Here is a 14,162-nt window from a genome sequence, read left to right on the forward strand (position 1 = left end):
TGGTCTGCTAAGGATTCTCAGGATGATCTATTTAAGGTGCCTTTATTTTTAAAATGAGGCTGAGGTATGTGATTTGCTTATGGGCTATTAGTGGCAAACCTAGAAGTAGTCCCCAATCTGGACTTGAGTTCTTTGCACTGCTACACTATTTATGTATTTATTTTTTGGCTTATCATAGTTAAATACTTAATGCTACCTTGAATTTGTGTTTGCTTTTACATTCTTAATGGACTGTCTCTACGTCCTGTTTTAGGGGTGAGAAAGCCTGTTCAGAAAGTTTAAGTCACATCGTTAGTATGTGGCAGTTGATTTGTACTCCAGCTCTTTACCATACTTAGGGAATTTCGGCAAATAGCTGAGAGTTTAAAATATTTTCATTATTTTTTCCAAGAGTTAGGGAGGGGGCCTTGAAATGTAATTGCATCTTGACCTTATACACATCTCAACTTAGCAAAGTAATTAGGAAAGGCCTTATGAAGAAAGAGTGATAATTCAGTTTGTAACTCCAGGATCAGTGGTGCCTGCTTCAAATAGGGACACTAAGTAAACTTTTGCTTGTCCTGTCTGTGTCTGGGCCTTTCTCTTGGTGTAAGTGCCAGGTTTGGGGATTATTTTTTATAAACTTCCTAACTAATCTGAACCTTTTTATCTGTAGTTAGGGGTAGACACATCCATACACTTTAAAACCACATTTTTATATGTCTGCTGTACTTCCTAATCAAAATAATTCAGATTGTCATTTCATTATAATTCATGAATATTTAAGATATCATTAAAAGTATGTTATTAATAATTTGGTAGGAGTGTAGATATGAAGTCACTAAGATTCTTAATGTTAGAGCCTGATTGATAATGCATCATATTCTCAGGAAGAATTTGGAGATTTAGGGCCTCGTGCTCATAATCTATGCAGAACTGGTTATTCCTAGCTGTTATCCTTGGTAATAAAAACCAGGGGAAATAAAAGCTTATGGTAAGTCTAACCAATACATTTTAGGACATAAGTTCTCAAATTTAGCTGCCTCTTAGCTTCACCTTGGGAGCTTTAAAAACTCTATACCCAGACTGGACCCCAGACTAAATAACCTTGCACCCCTAGAAATGCTGGGGTGTTTTTTTTAAATTATTATTAAAGCTCCCAGGTGATTCCAATAGGCATCAAGGCTGAGACCCTTGATTCAGGCCTTGCTCTTCAAAAGTGTGGTCCATGGACCAGCAACATCCCCTGAGAGCTTGTCAGAAACTGGAATCCAGGGCTCTACACTAAACCTATTGAATTGCAATCTGTATCTTAACATGTATAGCTGATTGCTGTGTATAATCAAAGCTGATAAACATAAGCAATAGCTTATTCTCCCTGTGCTAGTTAATCTCTGCCTAGGGTTGCCAGCCATAGAGAAAAAGATTGGAGTTTTAAGATCTTTTAAGAGAGCTAGACTGCCAATATTCAATTACATTATCTATATAAACTGTCAATATTCAATTAAATTATCTATAAAACTCTAAATGAAAGCCTGTTTATATGTCTATAACATTTAAAATATGTTTAAGTATTTGTATTTTTAAAAAGTTACATATTATACCAATACCATTATCAAGAGTATAAATCTTCCTAGATGCATAGGTGTAAATATCAAAATAGTGATAGGAGCATGTAAAATACAAAATTAATTCAAATAATTATTTTTTACTATTCTATAGAAAACAAAATGAACCATAGGTCTCTGGAAATCATGCAGTAGTTTAATTCCAATTGCTATTCATTAATAAAGAATGACTATGGTAACAAATGGAAACACTGTCAGTAACATACCTCTCAAATTAATGCAGTGTTTTGTACTGTAAGTTTCCATTTACCATAAGGTGCTTGTTGTAAACAAAGATTACTACCCTCACTAGGCTCAATAAATGAGAAGTTTGCAATTTGTTTCGTTTTGTTCCAGATACGAATACATATAAAATTACGTTTTGCTATTCCTGTTCTATTATATGTTAAATATTTTGCTAATTTTACGTCTGGACTGTTGATGCTGGATTTCACTTTCATTACTCCCTTATATACAAGTTGGATTCCCCCCCACCCCCAGGTGCCACTAGAATAGCTTTGTAAAGCTAATTTTCTCTTATCTCTAGTTGCTTTCAATCATTAACTTTAGTTTCCTTCTTTAATCCCTGTAACCGGATCTCAAACTCACAGTATCTTTAACAGAAGTGACTCATAATTTCTGCAGTTCATATATTCTGGAACTGAAATTCTCTGTGTTGCTAAAAAAAAGTACACGGATGAAATGGTGTATATGTGAATTCCCCAAAGTAGAAGCTGTTTGTTGGGAAGGTACTATTTTGCTTTTAAATCAGATGGTTTTCCAAGTAAATAAAACTGGCAGTTTGTATTCAGTATCGGGATATGTTGAATTACATGTTGAAAAGGGGTTTCTAAGGTGTTTCTTAGAGTTTGAGGAGAGAGAAATTCTTTCGCCTGTGGCCAGAGCTTAGATATGAGGCATCCATATTTATATTACACCAGTCATCAAGGGCAGTACATTTAATTTTATCTGTTCATTTTTTTAGTACCTGTTTGAACCAAGTACTGAGCTGGGTTTAGGAAAGAAACATGTAAACAAATCACTGGATAAAAGTAACTTGTAGAAAGTATGAGAGGGCACAATGTTGCAAGGGGTCGCTTTTAGAAGGAACTTTATAGAGCAAGAGCCAGTAGATGTACTTAAAATGATAAACCTGGAGAGGTTATCAGGAAGAAGAGGAGGGCAGGGCAAGTGTGCTAATTACATTAGACCCTCCATGCCACAATAAAGAGTAGGTTCGACCATTATGAGAAACCACTGAAAAGTTTAAACAGAATGGCATGATAAACTTTGCATTTTGCAAATATCACTGTTTGGCAGCATCAAGGATGCATTGGAGGAGGCAAGGTTGGAGGCAAGGAGACAGATTAAGAGAACACTTATTAGAAAAATTTAAGAGGAAAATGATGACGGTCTAAACAAAGGCAGTAAGAATGAAAAGTCAAGAGGAGGTATTAGGAGATAGGCTCAGAGGGACGTGAGGTTTGTTCAGAGTTATGGAAGGAGTAGAGTCTAGGGGTAAATCTCAGATTTTTTTTCTTGACTGGTGGGAGACATGAGGGCATAATTCAGACACAGGAAAAACAGGAAGAGAAGCTGACTTGCAAGGAAGAACAATAAGTTCAGTTTGGAATCTTTGGTTTGAAGTGCCTGTGGGACATCTATAATGCTTTTCCACCAGACTGTTATATGCTTACTTACTCCCTTCAGGTTTTTGCTCAAAATATCACCTTCTCCATGAAGTCTTCCTAAACCAGCCTTTTTAAAAAATGTACCTTCTCCAAGATTCCCTTATCCTTCCTTGTCTTATTTTTCTCTGTAACGCTTAATTTCACTTAGTTGTTTTGCTTATCATCTATCTAGAATGTAAGCTCCAGGAAGGCAGAGATTATTGTCTATTAGGCCATTGCTATATCCCCAATGCTAAGAACAAACCCTGGCACAGAGTAGATGCGCCCAAAAAAAAAAAAAAAATGACTAAATGAATGACCGAATGAATCAATCTCCAGAAGAAGGTCCCTTAGGCAATTGTGCATACAGTTCTGAAGTTCAGGAAAAAGCATTTGGCCGGGGATAATAATACAAGAAATGTTCAGCATATAAGCAGACCTGAAGTCATGGAGAAAAAAAAAAATGACCTAGGAAGTATTAGTAAAACTAGAAATAAAAGAGGGCCAGGCATCAAAGCATAGGGAAACAGCAATATTTAATCTCTTTAAATGCTACTTCATTCTCTGTATTATCACAAAGCACAGGTGTTTATAGATTTCAACACTTAATATAGTCAGATAATTATTTTTCCCCTACATATCTCTATAGTGCACTAGAGATATACATGTAGAATACCTAAAGTATTGATTTCATAAAAAGCTGAATTTTTAAAAGTTCTTAAGATAAAAATTTCTAAGTCGGGGGGCAAAAACCAAATTACTTTTGTTTGTGTTTTTTAAGTGGATCTTAACATACATGTACATTTACTAATTTAGTGTATGAAAAGTTAGTTTTAAAAAATATATTAGGGGTGATGATTTAATTTATTAAAAGATTTTTCTCAGGATCCCCATAGTACAGGGATTATTAGCAAGCTCTGTTTCATTCAGGTCGAAGGGTTACTGCTATATGGCCCTTAGCCCTCATGTCTCCTACCCTAATGTGCATCTTTGATTCCCTCACCACTTCCTCTTTTACTCCCTGTGGGACCAGAAGTGTCAGAGTTGTGACATAAACTTTGCAAAGTTATACCTGTTCTAAAAATTGATTTTGACCAGCCCATAATTTTGTTGATACACATTTTTCAGCAAATGAGTTCCCAGTTAGTGAAGAACAACTAAAATGGGGATGTAAAAGCAATTATAAAAAGAATAAACAATTTCAGATAAAGTTTTGTTTTTTGTTTTTTTTTTTTTAATTAATTAATTTATTTATTTATGGTTGTGTTGGGTCTTCGTTTCTGTGCCAGGGCTTTCTCTAGTTGAGGCAAGCGGGGGCCACTCTTCATCGCGGTGCGCGGGCCTTTCACTGTGGGGGCCTCTTGTTGCGGGGCACAAGCTCCAGATGCGCAGGCTCAGTAGCTGTGGCTCACGGGCCCAGTTGCTCCGCGGCATGTGGGATCTTCCCAGACCAGAGCTCGAACCCGTGTCCCCTGCATTGGCAGGCAGATTCTCAACCACTGCGCCACCAGGGAAGCCCCTCAGATAAAGTTTTTAAAGCCCTAAATAAAAGTTTTCTTCATATTGATGTTAGCGTATTTAAACTTTGTGCTGTGATTCAATTTACATATTTTAAAAGATTTAGTAGTTTAGAAAAGTGCTATTCAAGATTTTCATAATGCATTGTGTGTATTGCTGATGAATTCTCAATTTAGAAGTTTAGTGCAAAAGTGTTACAGAAAAGCCAAAATGGTTTCTAACGGAGTTGAGATGCAAGTATAATACTTATGTGTATCAAGGATGCCTTACTTAGAAAAGATTCAAAGTCAGCAATGCAGCTAATTAAGATGTTGGAGAATAAAACCTCTAGTAATGGCCTAGAACAACTTGAGGAGTTACTTAAAATCAAGTAGCAGGTAAACTTCACTAGAAATAAAAAAGAAATTGGCTAAGTTCAGGAAGGAGATAGTTAAATTAGAAAGACTATGAAAAAGCATTGGCAAAAGGTATTTGTTAAGCTGAAGTGGAAATGATAAAATCCCATTCATCATGTTTCTTTACATGGCAAGAATTCTTCCTTTTTGGGAAGTGTTTGATACAGCATCACCATCTCTATTCTCATCCATATTTTAGAGTGTTCTTTGTAGATTTCCAAGTATACTAATTGAAAGATAGCCCATTTATTTTTCAGTATTTAACTTCTCTATCTTAAGAAACATGTTAGTGTATTCTGTTGTGGTAAAGAACACCGGGAAGGAAACTGGGATATTGTGAATTTATTCATTTAAATTTAGGAGAAGCTAATGTGTTTTCTCAAGGAAAATCCACTTTGTGTGCAGCACTTTAGTTGTATGCAAGTCTGCTGACACTATCATTTTTGCTTTTGACAGCAAATAGTTTAATTCTATAACATTTGACATCAATATGGGAAGGTCTTATATTTCTAGATGCCAGTTGCTAAAGATTGTGACATTTATGACAAATTGTAGGGATTTGGATTACCGGTCTTCTTTTAAGTTCCCTTTCCTTCATCCCTTAACATTGCCCACATTCTTTAGAATGCCTGTTTTTCTATAACGTAGGAGACCTAGAGGACTTAGAGCTTATTTCAACTTAGGCTGCCACATTTGGTTCCAAAACACCCAATACTGAGGCAGGGCAGTATCTGCCAGACAGCAAATACCAGAGAACAGTGTCTTTGCAGGCACACTGCCTGGCCATGCACAGAGTTGGCACCACTGTCCCAACTCCAGGAATGGACAGCCTGTTAAAATAAAAGGAACCACGTGCTTATTAAAGACCAGACCTGTGGGAAGTGCTTTAAAAGGAAATATTTAATTCTTTGAAGAGTCCTATGAGAAAGGTTTCGTCAGTACTATTTTCAGGTAAGAAAACAAGAGGTTAAATAATTTGTCCAAAGTCACATAGCTGGTGGCTGTGATAAGGTACCCAATCACGCAACTCCCTAAAAATATAAGAATGCCAGTCCATTCCTCAATTTTCTGTTTGGAGTAGGTCAAATGCACCTAGAAACAGAAAAATTGTTTGGTAACATTAAATTTTATGTAATCGGCCAAAGTTTGTGGCAGTCATTTTGTATGTTTTTTTATTTACCTACCACTGTTATTTTTCATCTCTCATGAAAAATCAGGAACTCAATCATATGGCATTCTAGTCTGAAATATAGTTGAGGATTAGAAAGTGTACAGAGACTGTTGTAAGTCTATATATTAAACCAAGCCCCTCAAGCCTTTACTCAGCATCTGTTACTATTTCACACTTAGTTTTAGCAAGCTTGTTTTTAAAAAAAGTTTTAAGCCTACTGTCTTAATTCATGCATTATTCTAACATAATAGCACCTTAAGTGGCAGAAACTATGCTACTTTGGTATGCAAAGATGAATTAAGGTATGTGTCTGTGGTTTTAATCAGCAAATTAGATATCAAGGAGAGATGACCACAAATGGCCAAGCTGACAGGGAGGTGACTGCAGTGAGAAATGACAGCTCAGGTGGATCCTGAATCACCATCGGAAGAAAAAAGTCTAAGGCTTAGAGGCTTTCACTGGGGCCTGAGGACATTACTATGTTATAATAGCTGGTGCTCATATTGAGGAAAGGATTGAATTACATTCAGTGCATTACATTCAGAAGTCAAGGAAATGTATTGTCTTTCAAAATTGCTTTTCTCCAAAAATCATTAAAAGATAGTCGAACTTAAAGAAATCTTTAGCTATCTGCCATACCTAGAATGACAGTTCCAGATAGCCAGAGTTTTACCATACCTTAATAGTCTTAATAAGAAAACTTAAATAATTGTTGAAAAATGAATACTTGTTAAAGAAAAACATCCCAATAGATTTTAGCTGTAAAATTTATTCAGAGGTAGGAGGTCCTCTGAGTTCAAGTCTAAGTTCCAGAAGTTTTATGTCTGGAATTTTTTGTCAAGTCCTAGTGTAAACATCAACTAGAAATTTTTGTTTGACACCAATGTGAAAAATTGCTCTGTGGATATAAAACATTTTAATCTTGTGTTTCAGCTCATTGATCCTGTGACCATAATTTAGAGTTTTTTCTTCCTCTCCAAGTATATTGTTGACAATGGTAGAAGTCACTTTTTTTTTTTTTTTTTGATGAGGTGGAGGAGAGGAAGATTGAAAATGCATTGTAGTACACGGCTCTGAATCATTTAGAATCATAAAAGGTTAATGCTGTATGGAAACTTTTATGTCATCTGACCTACTCACTTCATGATACGGGTGTCAGCTGAGGCCCAGAGAGTGTTGGTAACTTGCTCAAAGTCGCTCAAACGAGAGTTTTTCATAGAGTCCACATTCCTGTTTGATCCATCCTATTCCAATTTCTTATGCATTTTCTTGTCACCAGTGCACATTGGGAGGCAGTTGGGGTAAGTGAACAAAGACCAATATGGGATTCTAAAAATGCCCTAAACCCTCCTTTATCAAATAATTCTTCATCTTGGGGCAAGACAGTTTCTCTCTCAGAAGCATCACTGAGACTCAAACCCAGCTTTGAAGTCCATTTGTCCATTCTTCGAACAACTATTTGTCTTCTGCTAGAGAAAGACTCTGCCTCCTGCCTTTCTTCTTCTGAGAATCATTTCGTTCTTCTGACAACCACTTACTAAATACTATGTGCCAGGCACTCTGCCAGCCCCCAGAGATATGAGGTGAATAGAGAAGGTCACAGTCCCTTCCTTCAAGGGAAACCCAGTCTAGGATGGGGAAAGACAGAAAGAAAACAAGCAACCATAGCACTGCAATAGGTACAGGAATAAGAACAATGTGGGAATCTGAGAGCTCAAAGGGTGCTCTTAGCTCAGCCTGGCTTCACTGAGGAGGTGCTATCAGAGCTTAAACTGGTAAATTCCAGAAGCTCACACTGATCTTGCATTAGTTTCTAGAGAGATGAGGCAAAGGAAACTGAAAACATTCCTCTCAAATTTACTTGGTAAAATTTTTTTCTTCTAAGTATTGGTCCCTGTAATCCCTAAGCTCTCTCTAAGCTCTGCATTGAAGAGTCAACAAACCTGAGAAGAGACATCATGGAGAAAGGAGGTTATGTTGCTTCCTACTCTCAGAAAGAAGTGAAAAAGGCATCAGTGGAATCAGAAATACAAACAGGAGACCATGACTGAAAAGAAGAGAAAGATGCCAGAACCATTGTATTTTCCATATTTTTGTTATCTCCTGTTTCTCTCTGGTGACTTAACAGCAAACCAATTAAACCAGAAAAGAGAGCTTGTTGCTCAGTAAGCGGGGGAGCAGGACATCATGTCCTCTCCACAGCCATTCTTGGAAAAGAGGATGTCCAGGGTAGAGCGGGTGGTGGTCGCCTCCTCGGGGAAAGGGAAGCAGGCTTCTGGGCCTGCTGTCAAGCGGGAAGTGCCAGAGAGCTGACCTGGGCCTGGGGAAAGCCCAGAGGCTGACCAGCAGGAAGACCTGGGGCCTTTCCTATCTCTTTAGTCACCATTTTATCCTTGGTATAAAATTCAGGAAAATAACCTTCATAAACAATAACAACTTCTCTCCTAAGTAGTACATTTTACTAAACGGCCAACATGGATTGGGTGTGGTGGAAGGAAAGGAAATTTTCTGCAGAAGGGAGAAAAGAACACAGTCTATTTTATGAGGAGGAATGAACTCTGGGAATAGTGCTCTGACCCTGTGTGTCTCAACGGTATTCTCAGCCTGGGTGAAAGGAAGTGGAAGAATGTGTGGAATGTGGGGAAGTGGGAAGAGCCGAGACACAATTAGTTCTCTTCCTCATTAAATGTAGGAATATATTTTTAAGAAAATGGGTCTGTTATCACTATAGTAAATTTGGGCCTAACTCCTTGCCTAGAACTTAACAGAGCTTAATAAGTGTTAGAATTTTTCCTGCCTTTCTGGGAATCATTTTCACCCTTATCTCTAGCTCTTCTACTCTCTCTGGGTCACAGTAAAATAGAGTGGGAAATGGTGTGAGTAGACAGGAAATGTGGAGAAAGACCCGGCCTTTTTAATAATGGTTTGCTGTAGATTTTAAAGCTCTTAGATTTGTGTTTGATGCATGGGTTCCCATATGTCCTTCTAAATGAATTAGAAACTTTAATTGTCAGAGTCAAGAAAGTAATACAGCCAGATTTTATACTTGAGACTATAAAAAGGATGTTGCACACCAAAAATTACAGTGTAATTTACATGCTGTTTGCTACAGTTACAAAAAAGACTATATAAGCATTTGCAAAAGCATCGCCTTTCTGAATAACTATGAATCACAGAAGAAGTCATCTATGCCATTCTCAGAGGACTCTGGCTGTGGTAGGGCGGACATAAGAACTGGCCTGTGAATCAGATCAGGATGTGCCCAGGCCCTACCAGTTGGTTGTGTGACTTGAAATCATTTCATCCTTTTGAACCTCCATTTCTTCATCAGTAGATTGAGGAAAGATGGGTGGCACTTGATTTCCTAGGCACCCTTGCAGATCCCTGATTCTACTTGGTGCAGTAGCAATAATTGTTTGTTATCTTTAAAAGTGGTATCTCTCCAGCAAAATAAATCTTCAGTGACTCTCAGGTTTAAAAAGAATCTATTTTGCACCATATTCCAAAAGCTGCCAAATTTGGGGTTTGGCTGACTGCTAAAGAGAGCAGCCTGCTAGAAGGAGCAAATTCCAGAGCTGAGGGTCATTTTTTTACAATGCTTTGCCAATACTCCCATATTTTCAAAATTGTTGGGGGCCTTTAAACTTGAGCATCAGGAGAGAAACAGTTGTTTAAAACACTTTGTCAATAGGTACACAAAAATTTTCAACTGTACAAATATTTTTGAATAGTTTGCCACATTCCAATGACATGCTAAGTTGCACAGTCCTGCCACTTTCCTCCTTGTTATTTTTCCTCCCCTATCAACTTTGCTTGCTGTCCCAAAGAACTAGGTAATGAGAAAACACAGGTCTTTATTTTTACCGGAATGTTCTCTCAGTTTAGCCAGTGGTTCTCAAACCAGGCAGCTAGGGGGTTTTAAAATCACATGATGACTGGGCCCACCCCAGGCAATTAAGTCAATATTTGGGGAAAGGAATCCAAGCATCTGTACATTTAAAAAAAGCTCCCCAGGTTTTTCTTTCTTTTTTTTTTAACTTTTTATTTTTTATTTTTTTTAACATCTTTATTGGAGTATAATTGCTTTACAATGGTGTGTTAGTTTCTGCTTTATAACAAAGTGAATCAGCTCTACGTATACATATATCCCCATATCTCCTCCCTCTTGTGTCTCCCTCCCACCCTCCCTCTCCCACCCTCCCTCTCCCACCCCTCTAGGTGGTCGCAGAGCACCGAGCTGATCTTCCTGTGCTATGTGGCTGCTTCCCACTAGCTATCTATTTTACATTTGGTAGTGTATATATGTCCATGCCACTCTCTCACTTCATCCCAGCTTACCCTTCCCCCTCCCCGTTTCCTCAAGTCCATTCTCTACGTCTGCATCTTTATTCCTATCCTGCCCCTAGGCTCTTCAGAACCTCTTTTTTTTAGATTCCATATATATGTGTTAGCATACAGTATTTGTTTTTCTCTTTCTGACTTACTTCACTCTCTATGACAGACTCTAGGTCCATCCACCTCACTACAAATAACTCAATTTCATTTCTTTTTATGGCTGAGTAATATTCCATTGTATATATGTGCAACATCTTCTTTATCCATTCATCTGTCAATGGACACTTGGGTTGCTTCCATGTCCTGGCTATTGTAAATAGAGCTGCAGTGAACATTGTGGTACATGACTCTTTTTGAATTATGGTTTTCTCAGTGTATATGCCCAGTAGTGGGATTGCTGGGTCATATGGTAGTTCTATTTTTAGTTTTTTAAGGAACCTCCATACTGTTCTCCATAGTGGCTGTATCAATTTACATTCCCACCAGCAGTGCAAGAGGCTTCCCTTTTCTGTACTCCCTCTCCAGCATTTATTGTTTGTAGATTTTTTGATGATGGCCATTCTGACTGGTGTGAGGTGATATCACATTGCAGGTTTGATTTGCATTTCTCTAATGATTAGTGATGTTGAGCATCCTTTCATGTGTTTGTTGGCAATCTGTATGTCTTCTTTGGAGAAATGTCTATTTAGGTCTTCTGCCCATTTTTGGATTGGGTTGTTTGTTTTTTTGATATTGAGCTGCATGAGCTGCTTGTATATTTTGGAGATTAATCCTTTGTCAGTTGCTTCATTTGCAAATATTTTCTCCCATTCTGAGGGTTGTCTTTTCGTCTTGTTTATGTTTTCCTTTGCTGTGCAAAAGCTTTTAAGTTTCATTAGGTCTCACTTGTTTGTTTTTGTTAACACTCCCCAGGTGTTTCTTATCTGCCACCAGGTTAAACCTTGGCCCTTCATCACCTACTAGGCCAGTTGGCCCTAAAGTGTTCTGTGGCCACAAAACCAGTCAGGGTCTGGCTAAGAAAAAGAGATGGAGCATAGAAAAAATTGTGAAATTGTAGATTAATTATCCCCACTACTGAAAAGGCAACTTTAAAAAGTTAATGAGGGGAGTGTATTTCTTTAGCTTTAATGCCTCATTGCAAGATTTGACTATACCTTATGTATTTTGCCTTGCTATAATAAATTCACAATTAGGATGCATAGTGACTATAATAAATTCACAATTAGGACTGATAGTGAATATTTATTGATGTACATATATTGCTGAACATAGTGAAGGGGGTTACAAAAAAGTAGCTCCTTGAAGGATGGAGCTTATAAATCTTGGGATGCAAAAATTATGTAAGATGGAACAAGACGGCAAAATCGTATATTTTACAGAGAGTGAAAGCTAAAATTGTTGGCAACCGGAAGATAACACAGTTGAGTGGAATCACCTGAGAAGGTGGTATTTGAGTCTGGGGCACCTGAATGTCTTCTTTCACTCAATCAGCAGGCAGCAGTGGTAAGAACATTGGCTCTTAGCTGGAAAATCTCAGCTCTACTACAGATGGGCTCTGTGACCTTGGGCAAGTCATGTTACCTTTATGATCCTCAAATTTAGATTTATGAGCTTTAATCTGTAAAATGGAAAAAAAAATGATAAAACTTTCCTCATAGAGTTGCAAAGAATAAATAATATGATTTAAGCAAAATACCTGGGAATTAATAAGAGCTCTATTTAACTGAGTTTTATTCCTCCTTCCTGTTGCATCTGTTTGCCATACATACCACTTGGGCACCAGATCAGCCATGGAGGTGTGAGGCAAAAGAAATGCCTGAAGTTTCTTCCTATCATAAATCCCTACCATCTGCGAAGGATGGTGTTATAACCAGAAAAAGTAGACCCACTCCGTCCAGTTACCCTCAGCAAGAGATGGGCTAGCCGATCGTTCTCAGTCTTTATCATATTTTTATTTCCTTATATTAGGATACATAATGCATGTCTCACCTCATTGCACAGAGGATGGAGGTGAAAACTGTACTTTTGTAAGTGATAACAAGCCAGTAAGGAAGAAGAACATAGAAAAGCATATTTCATTCTCTACCTCTGCATCTTTATTTAGAAATTAATTAATTAATTAATTAATTTTAAAAGAAAAGCACATTTCACTTCATGCCAGGAACAGTAACCCCTTCAAGGACACCACTGTGTGCACACAGAGAACCATAACTACCCACCTAGGAGGTCCTGGCTCTGTGTACTGAACCACAGAAGCTCATGTGGCCCCGTGGTGCTGAGGTTGGATTTATATCAGCCATAACCCACCATTACACTTCCAATCAAACAAAATTAATATTAATTCTTAGGTTGAACAATAGGTGCTGTCTTTTCTTCCATTTAGTCACCTTAATTCCTGTGGTACCTGTTAATGATTATTTGAATATCATTCTTCCACTGCTCAACTTTCCTTGTCTGGGTGTTTCAGCCATATGTAAGTCACAAAAAAATCACAATTCTCTTACTACTTCTGAGTCAGTTGCAAACAACAGAAAGCAACTCTGGTAATGGAAGCAACAAAAAAATATTTTAGGAGAAGTTGAGGAGGCCTCATATAGGAAGAGAAAGAGGAAGGCATAGCCAAATCTCTGCTGCAGAAATATCTGTGTAGGACAATGCAGCCGATGGAATCACCACCCCCAGACAACCACCACCGATCCACTGGACTTAAAACTCAACCAGAGATTCTGAGAGTAATCTTTAATGTGCAGGAACATCAGGTTGGCCATCCAGAGGTCACATGTTCACCTTCCCTGGACCAGGAGGCAGGATGAAGGACCATTCTATACTCCTTCGCTCCTCTGTATCCTGAAATTCCACCCCTTTCCCCAGCTAGGAAGAGTGTGGATGCTGGAGAGCTAAAATAAAAGAAAATACCCACGATTTTAGAACAGTAGGAGTAAGAGAACTAACGTTTACCCAATCCCACACAAGGCAGACTCTATACCGTGTTAGAGACACAGGCCTGCAGCCAGATTGGTGTTGTTCAGACCCCAGCTCAGCCATCTGCTGGAAGAAGCAAGGGTGATGCTGAGCCTGGAACCCATGTCCGCCCGACTCTAGGGCCTGGTGTCCCATCACTAGTTCATCCAGTCCGGTAGGTTTTAACTCTTACATTCTTCATCCGAGCAGAGATGCTAATTAGCTAGGAAAACCTTACCCTGAATCCCTTTCAGGCTTCATATCTGCTTGGGGAAAAAAAAAAAAAATTACCTAACCATATAAAATAGTTGAATAATTGGCACATTTTTTTCTTTTATGTGACTACTTCCCTTAAATCTTGACTTCAGTCTTGCTCTTGGGCTCCTGATATTCCGATGGATGTCTGATTCACCAGCAAGAACTTAAGAACCCGTCCTACTGATAGATTTAAAATGGTGGCTTATTTAAATAGGCAAAGTCAGTCAGCAGATCACTAAATTTTTAGACTGGGCAATTCTCAGTAGGA

At 38.1% G+C, this 14,162-nt stretch overlaps 1 protein-coding gene across 1 annotated transcript in view; it reads left to right on the top strand.

Moving 5' to 3' along the window:
* The window catches only part of ITGA1 (integrin subunit alpha 1), a 166,781-nt gene that overhangs the window by 12,042 nt on the left and 140,577 nt on the right, over nucleotides 1-14,162 (top strand). The window lies entirely within an intron of this gene.

The sequence above is a fragment of the Balaenoptera acutorostrata genome, chromosome 2 (genome assembly GCF_949987535.1).
Source record: "Balaenoptera acutorostrata chromosome 2, mBalAcu1.1, whole genome shotgun sequence".
Lineage (NCBI taxonomy): Eukaryota > Metazoa > Chordata > Mammalia > Artiodactyla > Balaenopteridae > Balaenoptera > Balaenoptera acutorostrata.